The sequence below is a fragment of the Pavona decussata genome, unplaced genomic scaffold (assembly GCF_977016875.1).
Source record: "Pavona decussata unplaced genomic scaffold, jaPavDecu1.1 SCAFFOLD_87, whole genome shotgun sequence".
NCBI lineage: Eukaryota > Metazoa > Cnidaria > Anthozoa > Scleractinia > Agariciidae > Pavona > Pavona decussata.
Window position 1 is genome coordinate 6,183,828 of NW_028145504.1, and position 9,174 is coordinate 6,193,001.

At 40.6% G+C, this 9,174-nt stretch overlaps 3 long non-coding RNA genes across 3 annotated transcripts in view; 1 reads left to right on the top strand and 2 right to left on the bottom strand.

Annotated features, from left to right (window-relative positions):
- LOC146475066 (uncharacterized) overlaps positions 1-9,174 on the bottom strand; it is a 160,798-nt gene that overhangs the window by 101,579 nt on the left and 50,045 nt on the right. The gene's annotated exons all lie outside the window — the stretch shown is intronic.
- The window catches only part of LOC146475074 (uncharacterized), a 66,899-nt gene that overhangs the window by 12,500 nt on the left and 45,225 nt on the right, over positions 1-9,174 (top strand). The gene's annotated exons all lie outside the window — the stretch shown is intronic.
- Positions 2,546-6,837, bottom strand: LOC146475075 (uncharacterized). Its single transcript, XR_014866026.1, has 4 exons — positions 6,717-6,837; positions 6,547-6,586; positions 5,400-5,535; positions 2,546-4,504 (listed from the first exon to the last, which is right to left on the bottom strand). It is a non-coding gene; the product is annotated as an uncharacterized LOC146475075 (long non-coding RNA).

Consider the following 9,174-nt stretch of genomic DNA (forward strand, 5'->3'; position numbering starts at 1 on the left):
GTCTGAATCAAAGCCGCTCCAAAGCCGAAATTCCCGGCTGAGCCAGGCGGGAAGAACGGCTGAACCGTTCCAAATTGAAACAGCCGTTCTCAACTGATTCAGACGCTGAACTTTTCATGTACTTAATTCGAGGTATTAGGTTCGGCTCATGAAAAGTTCGGCGTCTGAACCGGGCCTAAGATGCAGAAATTCTGCACGCGTTAAAAACAGTGAAAATCTGCAAAAACCTAAGTACAAAAACAGTGACCATCTTAATTGTATGCAGAAATTCTGCATCCTGTTTTATGGTTAAAATAGTCCAAGAATTTACTGACTTCAGCTTAGATGCAGAAATTCGGTACGAGATAAAGTCCGTGAAAATTTGCGAAAATTTAGCGACTATCCTGGGATGCAGAAATTCTGCATTCTGTTAAAGGGACACTGTCACCGACGCGCATCCGCCCACGTCTCAGGTCGAAACTTTAAAAGTTAAAATGGCGTCGACAAGTGGTGGTGGTCACGGTGGAAACTCGGTTGGAAAAGGCGCTTTAGAGAAGAGATTAAACTACGGCAAGGCTGGAAAAGATTTCATATGAGGATGTTTAGTATAAAATTATAATCAGTCGTGTTTTGAGGTATGAAACTTCATAGCGTGTAATTTGCAGGGATCTGTGGTAAACGATCTTCGCGGCAAAGTCTTCAAGCGATTCATTGTGGTAAAAATACAGTTCAAGAAAACGAAATTTACAGAGAATCGCACTTCGAACCGGCGGCTTGTTGTAAACTGAGTGCCGAACAGGGTAAAATGTTTGTTCAGTTTGGCGAACCTTGACCTACATATCGTCGTTTGCAGATAAATCTACAGTCCCATAGTGATCAATTGGTGCATTGAACTCAGCATTCTGTTGACATATTTTGAAGAAAATAATTTTAAACGAGACAATGGCGCAGTGTATTAACAATACATATTTACCCAGAAGCTAGCCTGCGTCGCAGGCGCTAGAAAGGGGAAGGGAGAAGGGAAATCGGGCGCGCGCGAAACGCGCGGGGCGAGGGAGAGGGGAAAAGGAAGCGCCTGCAGCGAATCATTGTTTATTTTGTAGCCTGTGTTGCAGTCGTTTCCGCTTCCTTCAAGCCAAGCGTGGTAAGCGCGCGAGGAGCAAAAAAGTAGGAGCGGGGGGGAGGGGCGGCCCCCCCCCGCTCCTACTTTTTTGCTCCTTTTTGCCCAATGCCCTCGCGCGCTTACCCCGCTTGGCTTGAAGGAAACGCAAACGACTGCTACGCAGGCTATTTATTTCGTCTTGCCCCCTCATTAAAATATGCAAACGGCTAACACTGTCAAATGTCAGCCAATGTAAATATTAGCTAATATTGGTTACTTTTCGCGGGAACCCAGAGTGCGCGAAATAACGTTGGGTTCGGAATATGGATAAACACTAAGCGGTATGGCCGATGGAAAAGAATTGAAAACTGCAAAAAGAGGTCGCCCTAAGAAAGAGAATTTGTGCAAACGACGTCTGCAGAGTATGTGAAACCAACCTGTGGGTCAAGTACGGCATAGGTACGGCAAAATCTTTTGTGAATCTTTTCAAGCCGTCTTTAAGGAGACGAGTCATTTGGCGTTGAGTGGGCTGAACGTCTTAGGAATATACATGTATAGCGGAAATTACGGTCATTGACTCTGTGAGGTCTTCGCAACTTGCTTGTAATGTCTGCCTCAAAGAGAATTAAAATTATTGTAGATTTCAGATCCATACAGAACAGAAATTGAATTTCACCGCGGGCGGTTTTTCAGTGAAGCAAAACCGCGTAGTGTTGCAAAACTTCCAAAAATTATTTTGCACTGTATTCGAACGCAAACCAAGGAAAAAAACCGCTCAGCAATTTGGTAACATGTTCTACTTTACAAATAAAATTGAATCAGCGACGTTCTTTCGAAATCTATCAGAAAATTTGAAAGAGCGCATGGTCTTGTCACTCCGGTTGTGTAAGACGTTAATTGAAAACAAACTACAGATAAAAAAGTCAAAATTTATATCTCTGTCAATTCTCGTCCAAATGGGCTGATTTTGGTATCTTTCGAAAGCTGAAGAATTGTAGCTTGTAGATCAATACATTTTTGTGTTGCGCCGCTGAGAAAAAAATAGTTTTAGTCCTCAGAACAGAAATTGAATTTCACCGCGGGCGGTTTTTTTAGAGTTTGGATACAGCGAGCCATGCGAGGCATGCGAGTCATACAAGCGAGCCATGCGAGCCACCGCTGCGAGCCATGCGAGCCATGTGAAAAAAAATCGTAAAAATCGAAAACTATCTACACGCAAAGCGTTTATTGCTAGATGGATTCGATTGAACTGGATTGTCCACAAGGATGGAAGATTTTTTGAAGATCCGGCCACGAGCACGCTGAACGGTTCGCACGATCGAAACAGGACAGAAAGACTATCGGAGAGGGGAGAGAAAGTCAAAATTTGTCGCTCTCCCTCGATCCAGACTGTTCGCGTCCAAAATAACATGGCCGCCGCGTGAGCCATCGCGGTTTAACCCTAAAAGTGCCACGGGCGGCACGGCGGAAAAACCGCTGATTGGCTGCTTATTTCGCGGGTATTTTTACTATCCGCTGACCTGTCCGCAGCGGCTCAACAAAGCTTCAAAAATTACAAAATTATCACTACTATAACTCAAAAGATACGGCAAGCAATGCAAAAGTAATTTAATATTCATGAAATAGGATTCCTCGAAAAGGAGTATCGCAGTTTTCATAACTTTGGCAGTAAATTAAAGGCCTCTTTTCTTCGTCGAAACACGCGACCTTACTTGACTGAAAGTCAGGTTCTCGACGGTGAGCGCACAATGCAAAATTTAAAAACTTAAGAATGTTTTGGAATACTTAAGGCTATAAAATGAGGTACACAAACGTTAAGAACAGGGGAACAAAATACTGAAGGCGAAAAAAAATCGCGAAAGGCGAACATACACATTTTCATATTTCTTTCCGTCGGTGAGCTCGAGGCACATCGTACGACAATGCATGGTCTTCGTGCAAGCCATCTCAGTTGATCTGAGATCTGAACAATACAACAGCTTGAGCAATCACCTACGATGTAAACCCATCACGAGTTCAAATTAACGGCAAGAAATAAAATAAGGTTCAATAAACCTTTCTCTTCCGCGACAATTTGCGGCTCTTGCATGACCTTCCATCGTACGACGTCCGGTTTAAGCCCGGGAATATCTGATGCCGCGGGTGTTTACATTTTTCCCGCCACAATCGTCGCCGGTAATCGTCACTAATTTTAAAAAAGCCGGCAAAACAGCCCTTTCAATCCGACTGTCCGACTATCTGGGATTTTTAACTTGCGTAATGGGTTAAATAAGCGAGCTGTAAATACCCAATTTCACATGGAAAATTTGTGCGAGTACAGCCCCAGTGTCCCGGTACACTTGGCCTAATAACTGGCCAAGAAGCAGTTGTTTGTGGCTTTACAAGGTCAGTTTGGCTTCGCCGAAACCATGTAAAACGGCTTCAAGAACGAAATGAAACAAGCTGCTGCTTTAAGGGTGAAACAAATTGTAGTAACAGCTCGTACTTCACGCCCTGTCCGAGAAGGTTGACCAATGTTTTGAGTGAGTTGCCTCACTACAGCCTGGGTACATTTCTGTGCAAAAATCACCTTGACTTTCTGGACCAGGATCCTTGGGTTACCAACCATGAACTGTACAAGCCTCCCGAGAAGTGAAAGGTACACACTAATTGGAGGGAAACGTAAAGGGAGAGGAAACTACTCTCACTGGAAGCAAAAATCCAAAGCCAAGAAGAGCAATTAAAACTAAAAGCGAAAAAAGTGAAAAAAACTGTAGTGGAGGCCAAGTGAGTGGCTGCCCAGCTTCGACTTATGGCTGGTCAGCTAGACCGCTTGGCCGACCAAATTTTAGACCATGTGACTACATTATCATAAAAAATCACACTGTGAAAACAATACATTTTAATCAGCAAGCATTCATTAGACAAAGAAATTTGTAATAAATCATGTAATAGAACTGCCATCACATGTTATTGTTCTCAGTCTTTAATCACTTTCTTCAATTTGTCATTTGCTTCTTCCTTGCCATATCCTGTGGCATACATGCCAACTCACGGAGTTCAAAAATCGGGAGACGTCCACAAATCTTCAGGGCCAGCTAGCAGAACCGTGTCAGCAACAGCGAAGAGCCTCCGCGGGCTGTGAAATTAGGGCTATATTTAGGACTTCAGTGGCGGGGAGGGGCAGGGAACTTAACCGTTCGACCGTAATTCCAACATTTCTTTCTCGTTCAACGAAAACAAACAAGCCGTAGTCAGCGTTCACTCATTCAATAAGTATTCAATATTTATAGTGGACGTAAAAAGCGGGAGATTTTTGTACCAAAGAGGGAGAGTGGGAGATGAGGCAAAAAAGCGTAAGTCTCCCGCCAAAAGCGGGAGAGTTGGCATCACTGCTGTGGGGGATTTGCCAGTCAATTTCCTATTGAGTAATCTTTTAAATCTCTAAAATAAAAGAAAAGAAAATAGTTTAATCAACCAGCAATTATTTTAAACATTAAGTCCCAAAAAATTTCATTTAAACCATAATAGTATAACATAAAAACCCTATTAATATAACATAATATACATTGATATATATCGATTTATTTTTTCCTTTGTATTTGATGAGTAAGGTGAGATAGAGTTGGTGTTTGGTATGTTTATGGGTTTTTTGAACCTTCTTTGAATAGAACTATTATGAAACTTACAAACAAGATAAACATTGGAAACTTTAGCAATTTTGCAGAGCAAGAAAGAGAGCTAGTTAAAAACAAGAAGGCACTGCATTATTGCACAGCTGATATCAAATCAGAATAATATGAATACACAGACAGGAAGGAAAAATTGTTTTTTCATAGTGCCATTGGGGCTTCTAGATTATTACAAGGTTGTCAGCGGACCAAATAATCTGCATCATTGACAAGCAAGAAGCGGACATAAGTACCAGAGCAGGCTGCATTATTGACCAACATATGCCAAATATGGTTATAGAGAAAAACATTGGGTAAGAGGGCAATGGATTTTCAAAAGAATGTAAACTTGTTGACAATGCTTGTAATATATAGATACTATTTAGTTTTATTTGTTCTTTCTGCAAGCTCTAGATGTGGACCTCACCCCACTAAAGCCCTCTCCAAACTCCTCTTTTAATATTTAAATCTGCTGTCACTGGACTGATGCGTGGTTTTTGAACTGTATGTGTGGTTATTGAACTATTGAATTTAACTGAAAAGAAAATCTTCTAATTTTAAGGTCTACTGTCACTGAACTGATGTGTGGTTTTTGAACTATTTGTGTGGTTATTGAACTCAAGAAAAAAAGGCAGATTTATTTCAGTACAGCAACAGAAATTCCAAACCTGCAACCTCCAACAGATCTGAAGCAGTAACAGTAAATGTTCACAGTGGCCATGTGTGTTCCACATGTGGAAGGGTCTGCAGGACCAAAGGGGGGCTGACCCAACATCAAGCCACACACAGATAGGTGGTGTTTGCCTGTCGGTAATGAGAGCAGTAACAATAAAGATCAATCTTCCTTAGTAATAAAGGCATGAGCATAAACAGAAATATAAGAACAACAAACATTAAAATGTAACTGTCAATCAGTTTAACCGTGCTGTTGTCCCAATTTGTTGTAACACAATGATCTGCGACAACATAGCAGGATTTAAAATATTGTTTTAAAGTTGAAATTAATATGAACTGGTACTGCCAATGTAGCTGAACTTTAATATAAATTTGCAATTTATTTTAATGTAACATTTAGAGGTGTATAACTGCTACTTTTTAAACTTAGTGACACTCACATAAAGTGATTGATCTACTGATAAATAGACATTTAATTCTCAAGTGGACCAACTTACAATATGTAGGTTATGAACACCATTGATTTGATGGAACTTTTGTCGATTCCAACTACTCAGCTTAAGGTTTCATTTACAAAATTCAATTTACATACATATATTTTGGATGTACAAAGGAAAAGAACGTAGTTTTCCCACGATACTTAAAACTTAACTTAACTATAAATGTAACTGAACTGTAAAAAAGCCTGTCTTCAGGTCAGAAAAGTTTTGCTAAAGATTTATACATTTCAAACACTTTGAAAATCAAGCCATTAGTTTATTTCAATATTAGCAACAACAACAAAAAAAGCGAGTGTATCTATCATATCAGATTCTTCTGCGCGCCATTGCAAAATGTATTTTTGAAAAGAACCTATGAACAACACAAGCTAGAAAATATATTCAAACGAAAAATAAAATGACTCACTGATACCCGGGATAAACATAGGTTGGCTGCGCTTTTCAGACATTCACAACATGCACTAAATATTAAAATGAAGCTTATAGTGTCGATTTCGTCGCTTATTTAATTATGAAGCTTATGTTAATTAAGATGGTGAACGAAAACCAAACGGCCCTGTTCCCAGAAGCAAGTCAAGATATAACAGGCAATTTAATGCCCGAAACTTGTTAATAAAGTTGGAAAGAAAACTTGCTTTACCTTTCAATTCTTCTGTGTCAAGTCATCTGTAAACCAGTAGCTGCAGCAGAAAAAATAAATGATGCAGAGTCTGAATGAACACGACAGCAGAACAACGGCTCCAACCGACAAAAGAAAAATGACGCTCGCAGAAAGCGATAAAACCAGGATAAGACTTGCAACATACTTACTTTTGCTCAATCCGCATTCACTACGAAAAGTAGAAGTCCCCAGATGGGGAAATCCACAGTAATCATCGCAGTTCGAGGCAGTGGTTTGCGATGTCCATACCTTTTCGAACTCATGTGCACCTGCATATGGTCAGCGGAAAGTGTTAGAGCATGCTCTAAGTTAACGGATGTTTCAGCCAATCAGCGGTTTTTCCGCCGTGCCGCCACGGGGCCCGAGCGCCATCTTGTCGGCCCACCGAACTAACAAGCAATCTGATTGGATGTTGGTTGAATCTTAGCCAATAGGCATTGCTGTTTTATTGTATTGCCTATGGGGCTTCGTCAGCGTTCGTTGAGGTCGTTGTGTGACCGAGCTCTTCCAAGTTTGAGCGTCTTGTGTTCGAAGAAGAAACAAAATATGGCCGCCATCTTGATTTTGAACATTTCGTGCTTGTTTTTTTAGTTACTTCTGCGGAATTTGAACCATATAACCAAGCAAATAGAATGATAATTGCCTACTTCTTCTTCGTATGGAGATGGATTTCCTTGGAGTCTGCATTTGTGAATGATTTTCTTCGATAAACTGCAACGCGTAACATTTTTACATGCTCGTGAAGACGCATGGAAGGAATGAAAAGCATCAAAGAAGTTTGATTTATATCTGAACGTTTCACTCAATTTTCAACATGCATGATAGATGAAGACAAAGTTTGAAGGTACAGTGACGAATTTAGTGGACGTGTATTTTTGCAATCGGCGTATACATGTAAACTTCATTTCATTTGGCAATGCGGGACCACCCCCGTGAAATTCGATGGCACTTGTAGGGTTAACATATTCGCGATTGAAAGCACGTTTCCAATAACAAAACAAACTATTTCCAATTAAAATATTTTTAAAAATTTATATTTTCCGATGGCTCGCATGCCTCGCACGGCTCGCACGGCTCGCATGCCTCGCTGGCTCGCAGATTATCCGGACCCAAATTGGAAATAGTTTGTTTGGAAATAGTTGGAATAATTGGAAATAGTTTGTTTTGTTATTGGAAACGTGCTTTCAATCGCGAATATGTTAAACCGCGATGGCTCACGCGGCGGCCATGTTATTTTGGACGCGAACAGTCCGATGGCTCGCATGCCTCGCACGGCTCGCATGCCTCGCTGGCTCGCAGATTATCCGGACCCCTTGTCGCTCCGGTTGTGTAAGACGTTAATTGAAAACAAACTACAGATAAAAAAGTCAAAATTTATATCTCTGTCAATTCTCGTTCAAATGGGCTGATTTTGGTATCTTTCGAAAGCTGAAGAATTGTAGCTTGTAGATCAATATATTTTTGTGTTGCGCCGTTGAGAAAAAAATAGTTTTAGTCCTCAGAAGAGAAATTGAATTTCACCGCGGGCGGTTTTTTTAGGCAAAGCGCGTGGTGTCGCAAAACTTCCAAAAAATATTTTGCCGTGAATTCGTCTTCAAATGATGAAAAAAACCGCTCAGCAATTTGGTAACATGTTCTACTTTACAAATAAAATTGAATCAGCGACGTTTTTTCGAAATCTATTAGAAAATTTGAAAGAGCGCATGGTCTTGTCGCTCCGGTTGTGTAAGACGTTAATTGAAAACAAACTACAGATAAAAAAGTCAAAATTTATATCTCTGTCAATTCTCGTCCAAATGGGCTGATTTTGGTATCTTTCGAAAGCTGAAGAATTGTAGCTTGTAGATCAATATATTTTTGTGTTGCGCCGTTGAGAAAAAAATAGTTTTAGTCCTCAGAAGAGAAATTGAATTTCACCGCGGGCGGTTTTTTTAGGCAAAGCGCGTGGTGTCGCAAAACTTCCAAAAAATATTTTGCCGTGAATTCGTCTTCAAATGATGAAAAAAACCGCTCAGCAATTTGGTAACATGTTCTACTTTACAAATAAAATTGAATCAGCGACGTTTTTTCGAAATCTATTAGAAAATTTGAAAGAGCGCATGGTCTTGTCGCTCCGGTTGTGTAAGACGTTAATTGAAAACAAACTACAGATAAAAAAGTCAAAATTTATATCTCTGTCAATTCTCGTCCAAATGGGCTGATTTTGGTATCTTTCGAAAGCTGAAGAATTGTAGCTTGTAGATCAATATATTTTTGTGTTGCGCCGTTGAGAAAAAAATAGTTTTAGTCCTCAGAAGAGAAATTGAATTTCACCGCGGGCGGTTTTTTTAGGCAAAGCCCGTGGTGTCGCAAAACTTCCAAAAAATATTTTGCCGTGAATTCGTCTTCAAATGATGAAAAAAACCGCTCAGCAATTTGGTAACATGTTCTACTTTACAAATAAAATTGAATCAGCGACGTTCTTTCGAAGCCCGCGCGCCCGATTTGGGGATGCACAATCTGCGAGCCAGCGAGGCATGCGAGGCATGCGAGGCATGCGAGGCAGACGTGCGAGGCACTCAGGTTAGCCTAAAAAACACTCCGGTTAGCCTAGAAAGCACTCCGGTT